Source organism: Sceloporus occidentalis, unplaced genomic scaffold (genome assembly GCF_023333645.1).
Source record: "Sceloporus occidentalis isolate IW3139 unplaced genomic scaffold, rSceOcc1.0.p SCAF_46, whole genome shotgun sequence".
NCBI lineage: Eukaryota > Metazoa > Chordata > Lepidosauria > Squamata > Phrynosomatidae > Sceloporus > Sceloporus occidentalis.
The window spans coordinates 1,504,137-1,529,141 of record NW_028317026.1 but is presented as its reverse complement, the minus strand read 5'-3'; the positions used below and the strand labels follow the sequence as shown (position 1 = coordinate 1,529,141).

The 25,005-nt window shown below is 36.5% G+C and overlaps 1 protein-coding gene across 3 annotated transcripts in view; it reads left to right on the top strand.

Moving 5' to 3' along the window:
- Nucleotides 1-25,005, top strand: part of LOC149289308 (TBC domain-containing protein kinase-like protein) — a 162,112-nt gene that overhangs the window by 100,481 nt on the left and 36,626 nt on the right. The window lies entirely within an intron of this gene.

Here is a 25,005-nt window from a genome sequence, read left to right as displayed (position 1 = left end):
AGTTTTCTGCTTATAAAATTAATTTTCAGATTCCTGGGCATAAAATCTTTTTGATGCCGTTTTGTTTCAATTAACATTTGAATAACTCACACATTATGGATATGCACTTAAACCAACACAAGGTATTTATGATGTTCTGACGCCTGCATTATCTTTTGAGCAAAAAAACATGATTTTGTAATTGATCGTTATAGTTTTATAGAGACTATTTGTGAAGTAAATATCTTCTACACATTATGCTACTTTTATACATTATATTTAATCATTATCCAGGGGCATTGCTAGGGGGTGGATGAGAATCCTGAACTCCCAAGTCTTCTCTAGATAGCTCATGTCTGGGTTGTCAGCAATGTAAAAGAATACATCAGATTATGAGGAATGTATAGAGTGTTTATAAGATGCATTATATTACTGTATATATTGTGTATTTTTGTTGATTGGGGGGTAAATGCTAACGAATAATCCTGAAAGTTCTCTTACTATTTGTGTGAACCTAGCAGTGCCCCTGTCAATTTTTATCACAATTCGATATAACTATAGTCTGCTAATAGGTTGTACTAAAGCTAAGTAATAACAATCATCATCATCGATATAATTTTGGGGATTTTTCTTTTTCAGATACCTGCATCGTTGTTCATATATCCCCCTCCATACATCATTTTTTTTTTTAGTTTTTATGTTATTGACAGCACTTTGCACCATGACTAAATAATCTATACTAATTTAAAGTGTTCTTTGTTCTGACTCTCCTGCCAATAATATAACAACTAGAATATCCAAATCACTGGTAAACGATAAAGAAATGTAGGTCTTAACCAACTATGTTTTCCATGTTCACTATAATCACATTCATCAGGCATCTTATTACTGCTAAAATATTTTTCCTGGAAATTATCACACAGATTTTATTGCATTACATAAGAGTAGTTCTCAACCTATTTCAGTAATTGCCCTTTATAATACAAAAACATGACATAGCCCTTAAAGTTAGTGTGTGCCGTTTGCATGGTCTATGAGAGACAGTGTGAGGAAAGATACTCCAGCAGTTACTCTAAGTCTGTAATGAGAAGAGCTTAATGTTACCTCTACCTATTTTAATAATGCTTTGCCTACTGATGACTTTAATCTGCCTATATTCAAACATATTCCTCCCTGTCTACAATCCTGCACTGTTGGCTACAAAAAGGGGTTTTTTTTGTGGGTAGAATACCAGTTGCCCTGTTCAGTTCCGCATTCACCTTCTTAATCCCTTAATTCAAGAACCATTGTTCATTTCAACCAATCGTGTGACCTGTTATATAATATGAATCATACGTGTAAATAATTTTTTTGTTAAATTTGGGTAACACAAATTATTAATATTTTCACCAAACATTCCACCCTGTCCACAAATCCTACATTGTCGGCTACAAGAAGGGTTTTTGTGCGTAGAATACCAGAGTCCCTGATCAATCCCGCAGCCATCTCCTTAATCTCTTAATTCTAGAACTATTGTTCATTTCAACCAATCACATGACTTGTTACTGTTTCACCTGATTCTACATTTATAGTTAAATTATTCTACAGTTTGACCTAATCAAATATCCAAACCCATTTATGATGTGTTTGAAAGTAATGTTCAACTAACTCTACTAAATATAACATTTCTCACCAAACAAGTTACGATATTGTTCTATTTCTTTTAAATGCTCAAACACTACCCACATTAGTTCTCTGTTTGGGAAACCTTTTCAGATTGAGAATTTTTCCATGATTTGTATCTAAGGCAATTAGAATTCCACATGTATAAAGGCAGAACAGCATAGGATACATTTTTAACTCAATAAATTAAACCAACTAACAAAAAAAAATATATATATATATATATATCCACACACACATAGATATCAATGGATAAATCTACCAGGATCACACAGTTGTATAGCAGCGCATGCTTGGTGATTTCAATTCTAAAGCTTTCAAATTATGAAATACATTTTCAGATTCCTGGGCATAAAACCTTTTTCATGCAGTTTTGTTTCATTTAACATTTGAATAACACAAATTATGTATTATGTTCTATAATGTTCTGATGCCTGCATTTTTTCGTAAAGAAAAAAAATATAGTTTTGTAATAGATCGGTATAGCTTTATAGGGGCTATTATTGATATTTTCCTTATAACATTTAACAATTCTAAAAAGAAAATAGGTATATCATATTATTTCTTATAAATACTTATATTGTGCAACACCTTTTTGAATAACCCAAGTTATGACACTGATTTAACCAACAAGACAGGAATTTGTTCCCTGGGTAGCTTTTTTTATCATAATAATAATATTTCATGAGTTGTTTCTAAGGCTAGTAGAATTTCTCATGTGTAAAGACAGAATAACATATACATTTTTAATCAATAAATTAAAGTAACTAAAAATTTCCATATATCTCAATGGATAAATGTGCCTGGATCGCACAGTTGTAGAGCGGTGCATACTTTGAGGGTTCCGTTCTACAGTTTCTTTTTAATTATATTATTATATTAAAATATTATAATTTTAAGATTTCTGGGCATGAAGCCTTTTTTCTGTATTCCACCCTGTCTACAAATCCTACATTGTTGGCTACAAGATCGTTTTTGTGCCTAGAATATCAGAGCCCCTGATCAGTCCGGCAGTCACCTCCTTAATCTCAATTCTTAATTCAAGAACCTTTGTTCATTTCAACCAATCGTGTGACCTGTTTCACCTTATTCTACACTTATCATTAAATTATTTTACAGTTTGACCTAAACAAATATCCAAACGCATTTTATGATGTGTTTTGAAACAATGTTCAACTCACACCTCTGAATAAAACCAAAAAGTTACAATATTGTGTTATTTCTTTTAAACACCCAAACACTACCCAGAAAAATGTAGAACACCCTTTTGGGAAACACAGAAAACAGGTTATGATACTCGCCCTTTAACGAACAAAAACATTAATAAGTTCTCTATTTATACAACATTTTTCTTCATGAAAGTATATTCATGGGTTATATCTAATGGAAGCAGAATTGATCATATATAATAAGAGAATAACATATGATACATGTTTAACCAAAAATATTCAAGCAGATAACAAAAATATAATAAATCTGGATAAATATGAACCTCATTTACTTTCAGTATGGAGCTGCAGTGATGGTACCTGAGTTTTCCTGCATCTGCAGATCCTCCCAGTTCCAATTCTATATGAATCATACATGGAAACTAATTGAGGAACACAAATTATTGATATTAACCTAATAACATTTAAAAATTCTAAAAATAAATAGCTATATTATATTATTTCTTATTAATACTTATGTTGTGCAACATCCTTTTAGTTAACACAAATTATAACACTGACTTTAACCAACAAGACAGGAATTAGTTCTCTGGGCAGTTTTTTCGGGACGATAATATTAGATAAAAGTTGTATCTAATGCAAGCAGAATTTCTCATTTATAAAGACAGAATAACATAAGAAATATTTTAACTCGGCAGATTAAACCAACTGACTAATATATATTTGTACATATCATTGGATAAATTTACCTGGAGCTCAGCAGTGCATCCTTGGAGACTTCAGTTCCGCAGTTCATTTTCAGATTTCTGAGCATAAAACTTTGTTGCTACGGTTTTGTTTTAATTAACATTTGAATAATACACACATTAGAAAAGGATATCATCTTAAGGTTTCTATAATGTTTTGATGCCTGCATTATTTTGTCAGCAAAAAACATGGTTTTGTAATGGATCGGTACATCATTATAAGGACACTATACTACTTTTATACAATATATCTAACAATAATCCAGGGGCATTGCTAGGGGGTGGAGGAGAAGCCTGAATTCCCAAGTCTCCTCTAGATAGCTAATTTCTAGGTGGTCAGAAATGTAGAAGAATACATTAGGTTATGAGGAACGTATAGAGAATGTATAGGATCCATTATGTTATTCCTCTAGCATTGCCCCTGTCATTTTCTATCATTATTTAATATAATTATATTCTGCTAACTAGTTCTAGTACTAAAGCAAGGGCACAACATATCTCATTATTCATTCATATAATTTGAGGATTCCTTTATTCACGAACCTGCATTTTTACAATTTCTTCCCCTCCATACATTATATATATATATATATATATATATATATATAAAGTCCAAAAATAGTTACCGGCACTCCAGGGACTTTCCAAATAACCACACAAACAACTTCAGTTTTCAAGTCAACGTTACAGTCTTGTTTATTACAGACTTTCATCACGTGACAAAAAACGAAATGCAAGTCAAATTTATACCCTAAAACAACATAATTAGCACCTGTGGTGCTAGGAGTGTCTGAACCCGGCGTGTACCATCCCCCAGTGCGCATGTGCATTACGTCACCTGCTACGTCCAGATCTCAGACGTTCAATCTGTGTGCTGGGTAATCATGGCAACATGTATATTTAAACTGCAAGGAATCTGCATAGTACAAATCCTATGTCCTATGTCCTGATGAAAGTCTGTAATAAACAAGACTGAAACGTTGACTTGAAAACCGAAGTTATTTGTGTGATTATTTGGAGTGCCGGTAACTATTTTTGGACTTTATATTATTTACTGCTACAGCTATTTGGCACCGGGCAGAAACTTGGCATTTGGAGTGCAATTGTTAATTTTGGACTTTATATATATATATATATATATATATATATATATATATAATTAGTTGTCATATTATTGACAGCACCTTGCACCATCACTGAATAATCTATACTAAAAGTGTTCTTGGTTCCGACTCTCCTGCCAATAATATAACAACTAAAATAGGCAAATCACTAGTAAACATATGTAAGACAAAGAAATATATGTCTTAACCAACTATGTTTCCATGTTCACTATAATCACATTCATCAGGCATCTTATTGCTGCTAAATATTTTTTCTCTATTTATACAGCTTTTTCATCATGAGAGTATATTCATTGGTTGTATCTAATGCAAGCAGAATGTATCATATATAAATACAGAATAACATAAGGTACATTTTTAACAACAGAAGATAAGACATATATAGCTCAGTAGATAAATATGAACCTCAGTGTTTCCATTTACTTTCAGTATGGAGCTGCAGTGATGGTACCTGAGTTTTCCTGCATCTGCAGATCCTCCTAAATCCAATTCTTCATGAATCATACATGGAAACTAACTGGTTGTTAAACTTGGGGAACAAAAATATTAATGCTTTTCTCATAACATGTAACATTTCCTAAAGAACGTAGCTCTATCATGTTATTACTTATACATGCTCATACTGTGCAACACTTTTTTTTCCGCTAACACTGACTTTAAGCAACAAATACATGAATTTGTCCTCTGTTTGGGCAGCTTTTTCGGCATGATAATATTTCCGTGAGTTGTATCTAAGGCAAGGAGAATTTCTTGTGTAAAGACAGAATAGCGTGGGATACATTTTTAACTGTTTGATTGAAGTAACTCCTATATATATATATATTTATCAGTGAATAAATATCAACCTCGGTGTTTCCATCTATTACTGGTATGGACCTGGTATATTCAGTTTGCCTGCATCAGCAGACACTGCTAGTTCCAATACTATGTGAATCATGCATGTAAACTATTTGGTTGTTAAACTCGATGAAATAAGTTTTGGGGGACTGGATAAAAAGGTTGATATTTTTCCTATATTCCTATTTTCTTACCAAACACTCTTTGATCCAGGAAAAGAAAGCACGATTTAGGTAGTATGACCCCTTCCAGATTGTAAGGATAGGTAAGGATACGTCTCTTCCTCCGGTAAGGAATCACTTGTGTGTTTGAGGCAGCTTGCAGAATTAGTAGGCAGTTAGAGATCACAAAATAAAAAAATGTCTAAAGCTGTCCTTTGGATGTACTAGCTTTGGTTGAAAGTCGTGTATTATGTGTGTCTTGGAGGCTGCAGGTATGTTGCATCTGTCAGATCCCAGTGTGTTTGTGTGCAGAGGAGACTGCTGAGGCATTGTCATAGAAGGACAGCATTATGGCATCACTGTTATGCTCTACAGTTCCAAGATGGTTGTGGCAAAGTAATGGTTTCACCCAGCCAAATGTGTTTTATGTTGTTTTTAAAAGCGATATTCTGCTTACTCTAAAGAATCTAACAATTCTAAAAAAAAAAAAAACTAGCTATATCATATTATTTTAAAATCTCATACTGTGCAACACCCTTTTGCAGCTAAATATATATATATATATATATATATATATATATATATATATGTATGAATTATCTGTTTGGGCAGCTCTTTGACATAAGATTATTTTATCTAATGCAAGGAGAGTTTCTCATTCATAAAGACAGAATAACATAGGATACATGTTTTACTCTATACTGAAGAAACGATATATATATATAATCAGTGCATAAATATCAACCTCAGTGTTTCCATCTATTACTGGTATGGGCCTCAGTTATTCAGTTTGTCTGCCCCAGCAGACACTGCTAGTTCCAATACTATGTGAATCATGCGTGTAAACTAATTGGTTGTTAAACTCAAGTAAACATATTATTTCATGAAATCATTTTTGGGGACTGGATAAAAAGGTTGATATTTTTCCTTTTTTCTTACCAATCAATCCTTGATCCAGGTAGTATGACCCATTCCAGATTGTAAGGATAGGTAAGGATACGTCTCTTCCTCCGGTAAGGAATCACTTGTGTGTTTGAGGCAGCTTGCAGAATTAGTAGGCAGTTAGAGATCACAAAATAAAAAAATGTCTAAAGCTGTCCTTTGGATGTACTAGCTTTGGTTGAAAGTCGTGTATTATGTGTGTCTTGGAGGCTGCAGGTATGTTGCATCTGTCAGATCCCAGTGTGTTTGTGTGCAGAGGAGACTGCTGAGGCATTGTCATAGAAGGACAGCATTATGGCATCACTAATGCCTAACATCATCACCCAGTGATGCCTTTTTTTTTTTTGTGGAAACTAGTGTCAAATTATATATGTCTGGTTAAAATTTCTGATTCAGGGACTAGTACTATTTAGTAGTAAATGTTGTCTGATCCGAACATCTTGCTCTTCACACCCGTGCACAGTCGATAGTATATAAAATAGAGAGGGGGAACCAGCTGTTAGCGTCCGTCTAGTTTTTGGCTTCTAGTACCATTATTTTGAGGAGTCCATTAATGAGTGGCAAATATATAAACCATATATCACCATAACAGCTATTGGAATAGGTAGCTGTTTGGGCCATTCCATTGACTAGTAAAGTGATAGGAACCCTATTCAGAGTGTGCACCATGACTTTCTTCTTACATAACCCTCAGTGTTTGGGAAAGTCGTGTGCCTTTCTATATGAATATGAAGCAAACAGTCATGCTTTTGTTTCAATGGTTGGAGAAGCGCACAGCTCTAGCTAACACCTGATTCTGCTTGACTCAACAAAGCAGGACTATATATATATATGTATGTATGTATATGCGTGTGTGTATATATATATATATATATATATATATGTACTCTTTTTGTGTGCTGTACGCACGTTCCAATAATAGATCTAGCATTTCAGTATTATTATTATGTGAATTCCTGACATTTTCCGTATTTCCATTGAGTTCTGTTCTAGCAGTGTTACATGGGGACATTTTCATTAAACTGAGTGATAATAGAAATAATCGAGCCATGATTTTTCCATGGAAAAGGAAACGCATTTTAATTCACGGTAGAGAATTATGCCATTGGTTTTTCCGCACAAAGTAAACCATTTCAGCAGGTCTCCACGTATAAAATAGATACGAAACTACAGTAAGCAGAGGCTTTGAGATTGGTTTGCCCTGTAGGCATTCAGAAATTCCCAGATTCTCTTTTAATTTTTTATAAAACTGAAATTGGTTTCTTTCCTATTCATTTATGTCAGGAGACATAAGCCTGACCTTGAAATCTGCATGTGATCCTGTGCTTTGTATAGCTGCTGACCTGAAACTAACAACATACCTTCCAATTTTACAGCTTTAATGAGTATTGCTTTGCTTCATACAGAATATTGTTTCTTAAAAGTAAATCCTATAAAGCCCCATAAACTATAAACCCTGCAGTTGAGAATGCAGGTAAATTTATAAATTTCAACAAAATGGAAGCAAGAGATATATAAAATAAAAAAATAATAATATATTTATTGGCAACAATGTATTAGATGTGTGCATGTACATATACGCACACTCTATGATCAAAAGTATGTGGACACCCCTCTTAATTATTGAACTGGGGGGCTTCAGTCCCACCCATTGCTATTGACATACCATCTCCAAATACTGGCAGTAGAAAGGGTCGTACTGAAGAGCTCAGTGGAATTTCTGCCCTGCTAGATCTGCCCGGATCCATTCTAAGTGCTACTTTTGTGAAGTGGAAGAGTCTAGAAGCTGAGCCACAAAGTGATAGCCCACACACACTCACAGAGCGGGGCTATCGGGTACGGAATCGTGTTGTCTGTAGAAATCTCCTGTCCTCTATAGCCAAGCGTCAGCTGGAGCGGTATAAAGCATGCGGCCACTGTATTTGAGAGCAGTGGAAACCTGTTCTGTGGAGTAATGAATCACACTTAACTATCTGGAAGTCTGATGGGACTAATTTGGGTTTTGCAGATGCCAGGAGAATGCTGGTAATGTTTGGTAGAAGAGGTATAATCGTCTGGGGCTGTTTTTCAGGGGTTGGCCTAGACCCTTTAGTACCAGTGAAGTGTTATGTTAATGCATTTTAGACAATTGTATGCTTCAAACTTTGTGGCTCCAGTTTGGGGAAGTTCCCTTCCTGTTCCAGCATGACTGTGCACAAAGCAAGGTCCATAAAGCAGTGTTATACAGCCACCCCAACTCTCCCGGAAGTCTCCTGCATTTTAATAGCGGCTCCCTGACACCGGCAAACTGCAAAGAAGAGCAATCGTGACAGAGAATTCAAATATGACCATTAAACTTGCGCTTGCTCGCCAAAACAATCTGTGCTCGGGTGTACCTGTCCTATGGTCCTCCTTAAAGCCCGTTGACCATAGAGGAGGAGCATGGCACAGGTACCAGGGGCCGGAACCATCATACATGATTGTTGGGGTTGGGGGGGCGGTAGCCGGTGAAGCCACCTCCCTGAAATGAATTTTTTCAGGTTGGATCTGCTTATATAGACACACATATAAATATATATATATACATATATATGTATATATATATATATGTATTATTATAATTGCATATATAATATGTTATGCAGCATACCCCATACAGTATGTATAATAATATATGCTTTTGTCCGATATTTTATATTCTAAATGCTTACTCTACTTCATGCAGTATTCCCAGTTTATTTTGGGAGGTGCAATGTCCTTGCGTGTAATATCCGATACAGATCACTACCCATGTATACGCTAAAGGTTTGCATGCTGCTAAATACTGTTATGCTATATCATGGGGCCAGTACAAGGAATGATTATATTCAAGCACTTGATGACAAACGTCTTCAAGTGCTTGAATATACTGTAAGCTTGGCAAAGTGACGTGTATGGTCTGACCCTAAATGGACCACTTGTGAATGTATTTATCTGGTTAGTTATAAATCGCTCATTCCTGATCTTTAAAAATGTCTTGACCTTGTTAGTCTATAAGGAGATCTGTATAGATACAATATATATTAATACACAATTATGGGTATGTCCTTATGACAGAGATAGAGAAAGCGTTCTTAGCTCAGACATGGTGTCCATGATGAGGCTTATGGAAATGATTGATGCCTATTGGAGGTTTAGCCTCCACTTTTTTGTGTTTTGAATTCACTTTCTATTTCATATTATGATGAAACGAGCAAGAATTCAAAGAGCACTTTATATTCTACTTGTATATTACATTGTGCTTTCTTTGCACATTTTTAAAGGCCCTAGTCTAGGGGTGTCCAACCTGCGGCCCTCCAGCAGCTGCAGGACTACATCTCCCATGCTCCTCAGCCAGCCCCTTAGCTGAAAGAGCATTATGGGAGATGGAGGGCCGCAGGTTGGACACCCCTGCCCTAGTCTATATTTGATCCGTGAAGCATGGGATATTTGAACTAAAGTGTTGCTGGTACCAATCATTGCATAGTGTGATGTTTATCAATGTTATTTATTGTATTAGAATAGGGTATTCTAATGTAACCTGTTCTATTATATTAACATATTTAGAGTTTGCATTTCTTGCCATCAATAGTTTTCTTTCCCTTTTTTTTTTTTGCTGTGAAAAGCAGCCAGTCCTAGATAAATATAGAAATGTGGTTAAGATGTTTAGCTTTGGTTTTCTCCTCTATTGGTTTATTGGTCTGATGTCGACAGACAGTCCTGGCTGTGTCCCGCAAAGGTAGGCTACTGGTTGCCAGATCCCACAAATTCCCAGGTATGTTAATGAGCCGGGATAATCATGGAGATTTGGAGTACTGATGATACTTTTCCCCATGGTATTTATATTGTGTGGGCTTAAAACGGTTCTTGGTCCTTATGGATCGGTACTGGGTGCTTGGGAGATCTTGGTTAATAAGGTCAAAAATAGAACTTTGGTATTCAGGATCCTCTTATAATTAAGGTATACTTACCTCCACTCAAGAACCCAAACATGACATTAACACAGTAACTTGTTCTAACTACATGAGAGAATGTGGCGTCACTAGTACATGCTATTTAACTTTAATTCTTTAATATTTCCTCAATGATATAGTTGTTTTTGGCACGTGAAATACAAGAGGACTTGTATATTAGGATATGCATTACTCGTCCTTTGTTACTCATTCTGTTCTGTATTGTATCTTTGCATTATGTCTTTTTTTTAATTGTTCTCTAATTAAGCCTTGCTCACTATAATTACACGCAATTCATCTACGTGTAATTGAATGCGAAAAGTTTTAATTCTGCGTCCCGGCTGAAGCTCCATTCAAATAGATTTCCCAGGTTAATTACTTCAGGCCCGAAAAGAAAAATATAGAGTTTGTTCAGACATTTTTCTTTACCACACAAAGGTACTCCGTTCCCAACTGCCTGCTAATTACCAATTATAAACAAATTAATTGAAAGTGGAGAGGTTGCCTCAAGGGGAGTTAAAACTGTCTACTGAATGATCCTTAAGCTTATAGAGAATTTGTTGAAATAATACAACGTTCCCATATAAGTTCCACACAGAGAAAAAAGGGAGAGATTTACTTAGCTTATTGTCTGTAGAAAATACTACATTTTTTTTTTTTAACCAAAAGCAGCCAAAGCAAATCTTTAGATCATGGGATTAACCCTTTTCGCCAGCTGAGAGTGAAACAAAGATTTGCTCTCAAAGTAATTGTGTCCCACGGCTTCTATTGATTTTCGAGTTATACTATACCCAAAATCTTCCAAGTCATATGACCGCATTGTAATACCTCAATTAACACATTCACTGCTTCTGGAAAATTTGAATCTATCGATTCGAACCGCAGCACTGTTTTTTAGGGCTGAAACAACTAATCGATAAAATCGATAATCGATAATGAAAATCGTTGTCAACGATTTTCATTATCGATTAATCGAATCGATTTTTATCGATTATAAAAAGAGGGTTTTTTCAGAGCAAATTCTCTGAAAAACTCCTCTCCTTATATAATCCGACCTCAAACAGAGATCGGATTATAATACTAGAATCCAGATCCCCCGCAACGCTGCAGGGGACCTGGATTCCCCACACTGTCGGCCGGTCTCTCACTTCCGTCTCTCTCCCCCCCTCCCATGCACCCCTCTGACTCCTCCCCCTCCCATACATCACTCTGCCTCTCTCCCGCCTCGTTACTGACAGGCACTTTCACTGCAGCCTCAGCGTAAGTGAAGGGCAGTAACGGAGGCTGGCTGTGCGCATCGTGCAGACCCCCACCGGCTGACAGAGAATCATCCTCTCTGTCAGCCAGTGGGGGTCTGAATCGCACAGACAGCCTCCGTTACTCACCTTCACTTACACTGAGGCTTCTATGAAGCTGCAGTGAAAGTGGTTGTCAGTAACAGAGACCCGGGTAGAGAGGCAGAGCAGTGTATGGGAGGAGTCAGAGGGGTGTATGGGAGCCACCCTCCCATACACCACTCTGCCTCCTCCCCCTCCCATACGCCACTCTGCCTCTCTACCCGGCTCTCTGGTGTCTTGTGAACCTCCGTTGCTGACAGGAGGCAGAGTGGAGTATGGGAGGGGGGAGGAGGCAGAGTGGAGTATGAGAGGGAGGAGGAGGCAGAGTGGAGTATGGGAGGGGGGAGGAGCCAAAGTGGTGTATGGGAGGGGGAGGGGCCAAAGTGGTGTATGGGAGGGGGAGGAGCCAGAGTGGTGTATGGGAGGGGGTAGGAGGCAGAGTGGTGTATGGGAGGGGGGAGGAGGCAGAGTGGATTATGGGAGGGGGGAGGAGGCAAAGTGGATTATGGGAGGGGGAGGAGGCAGAGTGGTGTATGGGAGGGGGAGGAGCCAGAGTGGTGTATGGGAGGGGGAGGAGCCAGAGTGGTGTATGGGTGAGTTATAGTGGTGTATGGGGGGTATTATGAATTTCAGGGCATATAGGGGGTATAAGGCATATCGATATTAGGCATATCAGGGGGGCATAAAACATATCTGGGGGTAAAAGGTATATCAGGGGGCTCAGTGGCATATAGGGGGTATAAGGCATATCGATATTAGGCATATCAGGGGGGGCATAAAACATATCTGGGGGTAAAAGGTATATCAGGGGGCTCAGTTGCATATCACTGGCATATAAGGAGTATAAGGCATATCAGGGGCACAGTGGCATATCAGGGGGCACAGTGGAATCTGGCATATAAGAGGTATAAGGCATATATGGGGGCAAGCTGGGGGTCAGATGTGCATAACCGGGGGCTTTCTTCTCATAGTTTTTATTAAATATGAAAAATAGTTAACATATGAATTAATATTTACTAATAACTTTGCATTAAAACCTAGTTTGAGAAACACAGTGTTTGGGTTCTTGTAGCTTTTATTATTATGTCAGTAAAATAAGAAGGTGAATAGAGAGAGAGAGAGGCCATTGCAATAAAGAGATGAAAGTGTAAATTGTACGTTTTTTATTACATTATTTTAAATTGAAAAAAATTGCATTTTTTTATCCGATTAATCGAAAAAATAATCGGCCAACTAATCGATTATTAAAATAATCGTTAGTTGCAGCCCTACTGTTTTTAGTCCTGATCCAGTCATTCTAAAAGTCTTCAAGTAACACCAAAAAACCTGCATTCCAGTTGGCTAATAGTGAAGGAATGAGTCATTTATGAATGAACACAATATATAATCCAGACTTGTTGCTGTGACTATATGGACACACTTGCAACAAAATCATAGCATGCAGTAATTCAAATAAGAACGTTAACCAGTGTAACAGTCATGTATGTACCAAAAGATTGGTCAGGACACCAATTTTTACTCCTTACCTAAATGTGGAAGTAATAATAATCATTGAGTATTGAAGTCGTAACATCCCAAGTATTATTTTTTTTTTATCTAGTAACTGTGTTGATAAGTGAAAATTTAAAATGATACAGGAACAAAATGTATGTTCGGTGAAAGATGATAGTATTCCTGGTGGCAACATATTTACATTAATATAAGATTTCTGAAATCTGTAAGAAAAAGCCTTAAAAAAAGGTTGTTATTAGACTCCTAAAAGCAACTTGTGCAGACTTGTTTCGCACATTGATCTTACTGTATCGTAAGCATAATGTTCAAGTGTTTCATTCACCTCTCTATTTAATTTCTGGTATATGAAATTTGAACCAGTGGTAGCTAACAGACCCTAGAGGAAAAGAAGAAAGCTTTTACGTCAAAATATGAAACTTGCCAAATGTTATTAAAAAAAAACGCAGCATGTTAAAGATGTTTTTGATAATATAATTGCACGTGATTCTACATGACTTTCTCCATGGAGAAATTGGGAGAGAAGATGATATCACATAATGGTAACCAGTATAAAGCATACCAGTAAAATTCTGAAAAATCTTAAAACAGATTCAGTTTCCAACTTTAATATATAGGTTTTTTGAGGTATTTCATGCTTTGTTTAAATGTCGTGCTGTGTGATTTTTCATATTTTAAACTAAATATTTTATAATCACATATCTGTATATTTTCTTTCCTGCTAACCTCCTCCTCTCCAGTCCTTAATGACTGGCAAGTGGGTGGTTGTTAAGTGCAATTACAAGCCAGGCCCTGGGTACCAGCCTGTGTTTTGAACACGATAGAGTGCTGTTGTTTGCTTATAATTCACTTAAACGCGTAAGTACCTAGGTTTCTATGTAATCGCCTGTCTAAATTGTTCTTTTTGTAACCTGCCATAAACTTTTACCAGAAATGTATGGGGCGCAGGTACATATATAGGGAAAAAAACAAAAAACAACACAATATAGTGTAGATGGTATGTTCAGTACTAATTACTAAGTGATATATTGCACTCACAAGTGAAAGAGGCAAATCCAACCCATCAATATGGACTTTAAAAAACTTTAATGTTCTTCAAGGTGAATCTAAAAAACAAACTAAAATAGTGCAGTATCTTCTGGTAAAACAATAAATACTAATGGTAATGCACTCACAGTTTTCTCATGCACAAAGTGCATATGCAGGCATTTGGTTCAAAACTCATAAAAAAATGAAGTCCAATTGAGTCTTTCTACGCGTTTCGCCCCTTGGGCTTCCTCAGGAAATCAATTGGTGTAGATGTCTGTAAGTATCAGCAAATTCAATAAAATCGGCAAAAGTCAGAAATCTGTATGTACTTCCGTCCCTTGAGTCTGTTCTTTTATAGTCTTCTAGATGTGTATTTCCGTGTGTGTCATCGCGTTCTTCACCTTTGTCCTTTGTTGTCATCACGTCTTGTCTGTTATTTGATTATTTCCCCGTTTGTCAATAAAGATTGCCGGCAGAAAAAAGACTATAGGGGGCAAGGACCGCGTCACCTCTATGTACGAGGATATTCAGCTCGCGTCACTCGGAAGACAGAGAAGAGGATATTAGTTCGCGACGTACACATTTCAGACGGAAGGGGCGTGAGAGAGTTAGATTAAAAGGAAAAATTATAATAATAATAGAACTGAAAACGAAGATCAAGAGCCGGAGAAACAACCGCGGCGTGTGTGTCTCAAATAGAGACCGAGATAAGATTTTAAAAAGACCGAGAGTCGAGGAGATCAACAATAATGAACGATCAAAGAGTGTCGCATGGGCAGCTGCGGTTCATACTAGGGAAGTATTTACACATTTTTTTTTTTGATTATTTATCACATTTCACCTTAAGTAGCACGTAATTTTTGGATTTCTTTTTTTGTTATCTGTATAAACTTTTACCACACAGGTCGCATGTATCGAAAGTATGAAACTGTTTTCCAGTCCCGGACTTCCGTCTGCCACATTATCATTTCCTTGCCTAAGCCAGAAAGAAAAAAATAACATTTTTTTCACATTTGCATAATGTTCATGTTTACTGGCACCTAATTATATATTTATTTATTTACCCAGTTTTATGTATGTGTGTGTATATATATATATATATATATATATATATATGTATATATATATATATTTAAGATTTATTTATTGATTATTTAAAACAAGGTATATAAGCATCCTTTGACTTACGTAAACTTTTTGAGTATTATAGTACATGCATTAGTTAAAACGTGATAGTTGTAGCTACAGTTTGCATAAACAGGGTAAATTATTGAAATGGGCTTTTGGGATTATAAAACATGGAAGGTTGGCAGAAAAACTTTCAAATAGAGTATTTGCTCGATTATAAGCCGAGAGATAGGTCTGACTATGAGACTAAGATCCAGATCCCCTGCAGCGCTGTAGGGGACCTGGATCCTCCTGTCTTATGCCCCTCATTTACCCCCCCACCGGTGCTTCTGACTCCCTGGTCACGTAGCCGGGGCAGCGGGGAAACGTCTACGTGAATCGCGGTTAGCAGCGGGGGTTGTCTGCGTCCATCGCGCCGACCTTCCCCGGCTGTCAGAGATTAGAGTTCCCCGCACCGGGGAGTCAGAAGCACCGGTAAGTTTGGGGGGGGGGGTGTTAAATGGGGGGCATAAGGCATTTCTGTAGGCAGAGTGCTCTATGAAATGCCTTTTAACCCCCTTAATGCCACTCTGCCTCCAGAAATGCCTTTTAACCCTCTATATGCCACTCTGCCTCCAGAAATTCCTTATACCTCCCTATATGCCACTCTGCCCCATAATATGCCTTTTAACCCCCTAAATGCCAGAGTGGCATATAGGGGTATAAGGAATTTCTGGAGGCAGAGTGGCACATAGGGGGTCAAAAGGCATATCATGGGGCACAGTGGCATATAGGGGGTATAAGGCATTTCTGGGGCAGATGTGCATAACTGGGGCGGGGCAGGTTGGGAAATAAAAACAAAATATTTTTCTCAATCATAGCTTTTATTACAAAAAAATAGTTTACATGAATTAACATTTACTGGTAAAACTTTTTTCCTATAGGGTCATCTTATATTCAGGCTTTTTCTTTTTTCCTAAATTGATATTCAGATTTTGGGGGGTCGTCTTATAATGAAGCAAACACTGTAGTTTTTTATTGGACTGTAGTTATGGACACCCAAGGGGACTAAATCTTTTCGTTTCTATATTGGTTTGAGTTTAACACAAAAAAGTATCTTTCCATCTCATGTTGGTATTCTTTTTTAGTAATCATTTGTAAATATATTCTATGCTTAAGGTTTAGCAGTAATACATTGATGATTATTATAACTTAATAAAGGCATGGGAGGAAGTCAGGCATTGTTGTTAATTAGGGGCCCTGTGTTGAAATTCACAAAAGCTTTTTTGTAAGTGACATGTTTAGGCCATTCTCTCCATTCCTGCATGACTGAAAGCATATTACTGAAAATTCTATAGCATCTTGGTGTTAAAGCACTCTAAATTATGACAGATACTACTGATAATTCTCCACTTGGAGAGTATGAAGAGTTATCAGAATGTATAATCCATATTATCCGTTAGGGCAAAGGCCATTGCATTTGGGAGAAAGCCTGTTTTTTTGGTTGTAATATGAGACCATGGGAACCCCCTCACCTTATAGCACGTATTATTGTGTTGATTGTACGCTTAATTTTATTACGCATTGCATTGTGTAGTAACAGGTGGTTGTAAATGAAAATGTGATTTGACTGTATAGTAATGCATTGTAGATAATTATATCTTAGAATGCTAAATGATAAGGAAGACATTATGAGTTCTTTATTCTATTTTAAATGAAGCTCCTTTCTAAATGATGTTCCTTTTCACTAAATGGATATGTTAGAACAAGGATCATTATACACCTTTTCTTACATGATGTATATTTGAAAGAAAGCACCACACAATTGAGTTATTTTTTTAAAGGTTTGAGTGAGCACTTTCTTTAGGGATGTATTTCCCAAAATGTACCCAAATCCCTCTTTGTTAATAGGTGCTCATATTCCATCTTATATATGTTTTTTTGACTGGTTCAGTAAGTAGGTGAAGGACTATCTACAAATCCAAAATTAGTTCTCAAGTGGTTGAGATTTCAAAGAGAGATTGAAAAGTATGGCTGATATTTGGATTTAGACACTATTTAGTAACTGTCAGCACTGCTAGTAAACTTAGGCTGATGAATTTAGGTCTTCAGTACATCTTCATTTGTCGTTACATTTAGGAGGTGGTAGAGAATCATCATGTTACATGAGGATGGTGGAAGGCTTACAACAAATCTCTTATTATTTATTGATTTATATAGCACCATCGTATTCCTCGGCTCATAGACAGATGAGTCCAACGTTGATTAGGACCTAAAAACTGTGCAGTACAAAAGGATGATGTACATATGCACCCAGGGCATACAGGATTCATGCATACCAGTCTTCAAGAACTTAATGGCTGGCAAGTTGGTGGTTCTTATGTGCAATTACAGGAATACCAGCCTGTTTGTCGAACGCGAGCTGCTGTTTGCTTATAGTTCACATAACTATGTAAAACTGTTGTTGGTTTTAGAAAAAATAGTATTACTTCTTGCAAGGATATGAAGCTCAAAAAAGTATTAATATATACTTTCCTAATGTATTGCTGCAGCCCAGAAAAAGGCACTCTCCTATAGCCCAACGAATATCCAACGAATACACAATGAGGCACTACAAAAAGAGAAACACAAAACAATATAGTACAGGCACATCTTCAAGAGGCGATACACCAATGGCACAATATCACTGACACAGTTGTGTGAAGGAAATCCATATTACTCACAATAGAATTTGCACATAAAGGCAATGTATAAAAAAAGCATAAATTCTCCCGGGTCTATCCTTTTTAAGTGCTGGGTGCCTTTGTTAAAGTGCCTTGTGCTTCTGGTCTCTGACCTCCAAATTGATATATAAATGTGCAAATAGGCAAATGAATAAATTAATCTAACAAATTAAAATAGGATAAAATAAATGTCCACAGGGTAAAGTCTGCTTTGCTTGACACGTTTCGCCACTCCAATTGCTTCCTCAGGAGGAAAAAAGGTTGCCAAGACTTAAGATGAGTCTGATCTTAACAACATTTTTGTGAATGCAATTTCATTCCCTCTCCCTGAATTTTGCATTTGATTGGATAATCTGCACTAAATTGTTTTGTGTTTTTTCTTTTTGTACAAGCACCCCATTGTGTATTCCTATGATTTGTAGATTCTTAGTTTTGCCAGAATGACAGGAGACTTCCAGTAGATAGCCAACAGCTCATAGTTTCCCACATCGTCGTTCTGTTGACTACAGAACACTGAAGATATAGAAACGTGGATGGACCTGATTAGTCTTAGAGTCTTATCTTTCAGATAAGGTAACCTCGGCTCCTAAGGCATCTTCCACAATAATAATATCAGCTCTAAAGTGAATGCATTTTTGAGTCTATGAAAGCTTCAAGCCATCAGGTTTATGGATTGACTCCTTTGCACACAAAATAGGCGATTGTTGGAAATATTATTATTATACATAACCGTTTGTAAAACCTAAATAATGTTAAACTGCTAAGGTACTGAGGAAGAGTACCTGTGAAGGACATTCGCAACAGAAAGGTTCTTGGGATCCATACACTTGTCTGTAAAAATAACATACCCCAAAAATAGATTTTTCCAATTCGGTCATAACTGTCTGTCTTGGGAATGAAGAAGAACCTTGCTCTGAGCAGTATGCAATGATCCAGCATGAGCTGGTACAGCCATGTTGTTTTGTAGGACAACCCACCATGGTTAATGAAGACCCATACAGCACCAGACTCCATGAAACCTAGAGTGCCCACAAAGTGGCCCTCCAATGCTGAAGAAAAAAAGAGCAGCTAAATCAGAGATTGATGCCTTAGCCTAATTAGTATGCAGTTTAAGTTTGTGTGAACCAGGGTAACTTTTTCACTGCACAGGCAAGAACAAGCTTGACATAACCCTCGCGCAAAAAAGAGGACCATTTACATGGGTATATTTTTATTTATCTATTATCAACATGTAAATATCAATATTAAAAGTAATATGAGTTCCTGACAAAGTCACCCTTAATATGTTGTAAAAAATAGATGAGGGAGCTCTATTGCTAATACTAAAATGTCACCTAAAAAAATACCAGAATATTGAGATATTTACCTCGAAAGATCACACACATATGCCTTTCCATGTAGGATTCTCTTTTGTGATGTCTTGTCATGTTTGTCTCATTTTTAACATGCCTCAATTGCCTTATTTATATGCAGGTAAAACATACAATTCCACATAACTTTCCTGCAAACTCAATAAAGGCATAAATCGCAATATCCTATCGTCTCCGACATCTACAAATATTTTAATCTTCCTTTTATTAAAAGAAAAGTTGGTTTTGTTTGGAAAACACAGTTTTGCTCCAGGTGCTCCTTGGAACATGGAATTATATATTCATGGTAGTATCCAACCACAGAAATGCATGGAATGTTGATTACAGATATCTACAGCATTAAAATCTTAGTTTGGTTTTGGAGATTCTATTTATTCAAGGTGATACAGGCTGTGAAATTGAAAAACACTTTTGTAATTGTCTTTTTTTTTTTTTAAATGAATTCCAAAATATCAGTCACGCAATGTATGTCAGGAAAAAGCCATGCACAGACACCGCTTGTTTCTAAGCATCTCCCACATACCTAGAAGTGCAAAGTTTTGTGTCTTCGGTGTAATCATATAATTATCACTCTGAAATAATATGTAAAGACATTCTTTTCCTTGAAGCTAATGAAGCGTGCATTGATAAACTGTCTGGAAATCTAGTACTTTGCACAGAAATCTACAATAATGCTTATTTTTTTTTTATATTTACACAAAGGAAACCCCAACGTTTTTCTAACTAATACGGGTGTTTATGGAATGGATTCTTGTAAAATAACTTTTCTTAAAGGATCCATGTAATATTTTAGCATTTAAATGAGTAAACACAAAAAAATCAACACTCATAGGTATATTCATCACCTTTAACGACTTGTTAGCACTAGTAATGTAGTTGCTCCTATATGTCCTTGCAGTCATCTGACCATTTGGCTCAGAGGTGTACTATGGTGAGGACTGTAATCACTGTGTCTTTAATGTGGAGCATATTAGTAGGCCACTAATTCATACATACATTGCCAATCAGCCATCATGACAGGCAGAATTGTATCTGTAGCTTGACCATTCTGAATGACATTGGAATGTCCAGTTAGCCGTGGAAGTGCTATTAGACATAGAGGCTTGAAACATGCTTCTTTCTGAATGTCCATCTAAATCCTAAACATTTTAGTAATTATAATAAATCATGGTTGCTCATGTTGAAAGAGTTAGCTGTGTGCTCTCGCCTTGCATTTTTTTGTGAGGTCAATCAAGATTGTATGACAGTCTACGGTAGTTTAGCCAAAATATGCTTCCATGACATAGATAATCTTATATCAAATAAAAATGTAGCAGGCAGTAGGAGTTTATCTTTTGTCTTCTCAGAGTTCCGCAAACTCTGAAGCATGCTGTTTTCACCAAGCAGTAATTCCCAGTGGTGTTAAGTACAGTAATCAAATGGGCAAAAAAAGGTTTAAAATGGACACTCCAGCCATCATATGCACTTGAATGCGGTTCTGTTTTGAGTACATGAGGGTGTTGTGCCGAATCATACCAAATGCATCTGTCTCTTTCCCCAATCCCACCCCAGCTAAATGCCCTGTATGTGATATACTCAGCTCCAGTGAGAACCATTAATTTCTCATTCTAACACTTTCCTGCCACCAATTGGCTGCTTAAGCTATTGGTCAGCAACTAGACATACTCCCATTGATTTTATTGGCCACTGAATCAGCCAATCAGTTGCAAGAAGTTTTGGATCATGGAGAAACAAGAATTCATGGCATGGCTATAACTGCTACGTCAGGTGTCATGGGGGAGATATATAACAGTATTTTATACTGTCTTTTATATGCTGTCATTGGGGACGTTATAAAAAGAAAGTACTCACAAGGATGTGAGAGACACTAAACTGTCCCTTTAATGGTAATCTGTTTAGAGAGAACACTCAATGCACCACCTTCTTTCCTATAATTCACTTTCTCATTTCTTTTCATCTCCCTATATCAAATATATATGACCTTTCCATAGCTCTTTTTTTAATTACACAATAAAATAACCCATAATTGGTTAGCATCATATATTGTAGAAATTGGGCAAGTTTTTTTTAAAAACTTACATTTAGGCTTCTTATATAGTATCCCTTAATAGTTTGCACAAAATGTCCTCTAGAATTCTTCTTTGTTGTCCTTTTAAATTCAGCATTTCACAAAGCCAAAGGCCACGATACATAAAAGAGAAATATTTGACTTTACATGAAAGCTCAACTGAAATGCCACAGAGAGATTATAAATTGATGAAAAATGAAATGACCGTGTCTAATTGTGTGGGCCTGCCGCCCGATGATGCTGGAACTCTTTAATCTTGCCAGAGCCTAGCTTTTAATTTAAATATACCCAGGTAGCTTTAATTACTAATATTAAAATAAGAGGCTTATTCGCCTTTGTGTATCTGTGCTGGGAATGGAGGAAAATTAAACAGGTTTAACGTACAAAATCATGATGTTCAGTGGCACAATGGCAAGTCATATTGTACCCACCACTGAATACAAGCAGGTCCTCCTTCTTCCAGAGAGATGAACTTAGAATATATACGGTATAAAGCCATCTTTATCCACAGCACAGAACTTTTACAAATCAAATGCACACAGCTGTGCTTTCTTTGTAGACAGAGAGCAAATTCCCGGGGTTGCATAAAATGTTTATATTTGTGCCAAAGAATTAGATGACATGAAAACCTCAAAGCCTTCTGAGAACGTTCAACACTCCAATGTCATTGCTTTGGTGCTAAAATCCAGATGAAGCGACTACACGAGCAAACAGCTGAACTTTAATGGCATCCACATGTTATAGCATAAGTCAAGCAGAAGATTTGGGGTTCCCTAAAACACGTAATTGTATTTCAGATTATTGTGGGCTATTATCATGTTGATACTTGACCCCAAAGCAAACTTTCTGTTCAAAATGGTCCTTTATGAATATTCGAAGAACAGCTCAAATGAATGCCTGGCTAAATTTGAATCAATGCTCCATTAAACCACTGCACATTATTATTATTATTTATTATTTCTAGCTGTAAACCCCAAGTGTATTGAAAATAACTTTAGCGAACTTGAAATATACTAAAGCGGTTTTTTTGTATTTCTTTGGAATTTTCTGACAGCCGGTATTATACTTTGCATGGCTCCTTTAAAAACCATCTGAAGTTACATTGTCTGCTGTTATATATTGCTTGCTATTTTATGCATGCTACATTTGTTCTTTATATCGGATATTTATTAAGCAGATACCTACCACAAGGGATGATGTTACAAAACCTCATGGAGCTTGTATCAAAAAAGGCGACCACTGCACAAACGAGTATAAGTAACCATTAAGAGGACAGCCTTCTGAAATGCAGAGACAAATTACTAGAAAGCTTATAAAAGAAATCATTCTAAAGGTTTAACGTACTTCATTTTAAACATTTCCAATGTTGGTTTACAGAAACCATTTCTTTGTGAAATGAAGTCTCTGTGGTTCTCAATTTATAAATGAGAATCTTGGGAATGGTTATCTGTTGTGTATTACAAGCAAAACAAAAACAGCTTGAGATCCTCCTGTATACATCTCCTAATGTATAGCCTGGATACTAGACTATGTATATCTAATCAAGGGCCAACGCTTCTATCATCGCTTCTGTGGTGCCATCAGGGGCCCCTACACTAACAAAGTGTATTTTTTATTTGGTAGAGCCTTTCTAGAGCCTGATCCGGTAAGTTGCACGGTTTTTATGTGAATTAACCTCTTTTTTTCCTTCTTCCTCACTTAGCTGTATTTTTTATAAGTTAAATTGTGAGTTCTCACCCATGCTGCTCTGGTATGTGTTATTGTGGATTTTTGTTCCACTCTTGTAAAACATATGTCTCGGTACCCCCGGTTGTAAATTTAAACACAGTCAATGTGTCTATATGTTGATTGCCTGTAATTTCTATGTCTCATTGTTGGTGAAATAGATCCTCAATATATCTGTGTCTCAGGCCCAGCTGTTCCACTATTAGAGGATAATGTATCATGGAGTACATTTTCTACCCCTCGGTGTGCTTCTTCATGGCTCATATTTTTTGTGTCTGGCTGATTTTTGAGAACAATTAGTCCCTTTTGGATTAGAATCAAATGTTCTGAAATCCGTTTCTCTTAATATTATATCTGTGAGTTAATCTATTAAGTGAGTTTGTTCTGTGTCCTGTGTTTATTTATGTTTGTAACCGATTGATGGTTATTTACATAAGGCATTAAGTTTAGCTCCATAAGTTAAACTACACACACATGTCCAGTTGTGTCTGTACACATCAGGGTGTATTCACTAAAGGGAGAGTTGAGTTGTAGCTCCTTCACGTCAGATTTACACTTTAAAAGTTGCACATAATGAAATGAGTTGATTCTTCTGCATAGTCCTTTTTTCGTTAAATAGGAAGACCAACTCTTTTTGTAAAAGTGTTATTTATTCATAATATAATGTGTTGTGTTCTTTCACAAAATCGGATCGTTTACTACAATAGATCATAATACCATAATAGATGAGTGTAGCAACCAGCATTATTTGGGTTTGTCACGTTAACTACTTATTGAGCACCCTGTAAGGTGATTCATGAGCTTAAAAGCAGATTTAGAGGTCCTATTATCTTGTCACAAAGGCATGGCGTGTGGATTTTAGGCAGACCTCTGTGTCAATCACTCTGTTTGGCCACCTCAGGGATTCCAGGGTGCATCTGATCACCTTCCTTTCATTTTGTTATCTAATACATCTACAACATGCTACCATTAATGGATGTTAAGAATCAGATAATTCATTAATGTCTGTATGTACTTTCTCGCTGTAACTATAGAAAATTATCTGTATAGTCCTTTGTTCGGGGCTGCAAGACTCCAGTCCTTAAAGTCTACAAACAGGCCAGAAATCCTTAGCATCCTTGCCTGAGTATAATGAATAATTAATTTAGATGCCTGTGCTCAAGGTGGGATATCCAAGAAATGTGGCCTGTTTGCAGTCATTGAGGAGTTAAGTCTTACCCTAGTGTATTTTATAGACCGGTTTATATTGATTTTTGATGTTGACAGCACAATACACTCTTCTATGTGATCTGTCATTTTCAAAATGCTGCATCCTATACTCTGTTTAAAAGTTGTAAAAAGAATAAATATGCAACGTACATTTGGCACAGTAAATATTTTAAACATACACGCCAGAACCATGGCTTAAGACTCTGAACTGAAATTTAAAGGCAAATGTTTGTGTGTAAATATATTTTTATTTCATTTTTTTTTTTATATGTATGACTAGCAAAAGATCTTCATCAACAAATATAGGTATCTTTTTTCCCCACCATTTTGCAGTTATCTAGTTTACCTATATAGCAGG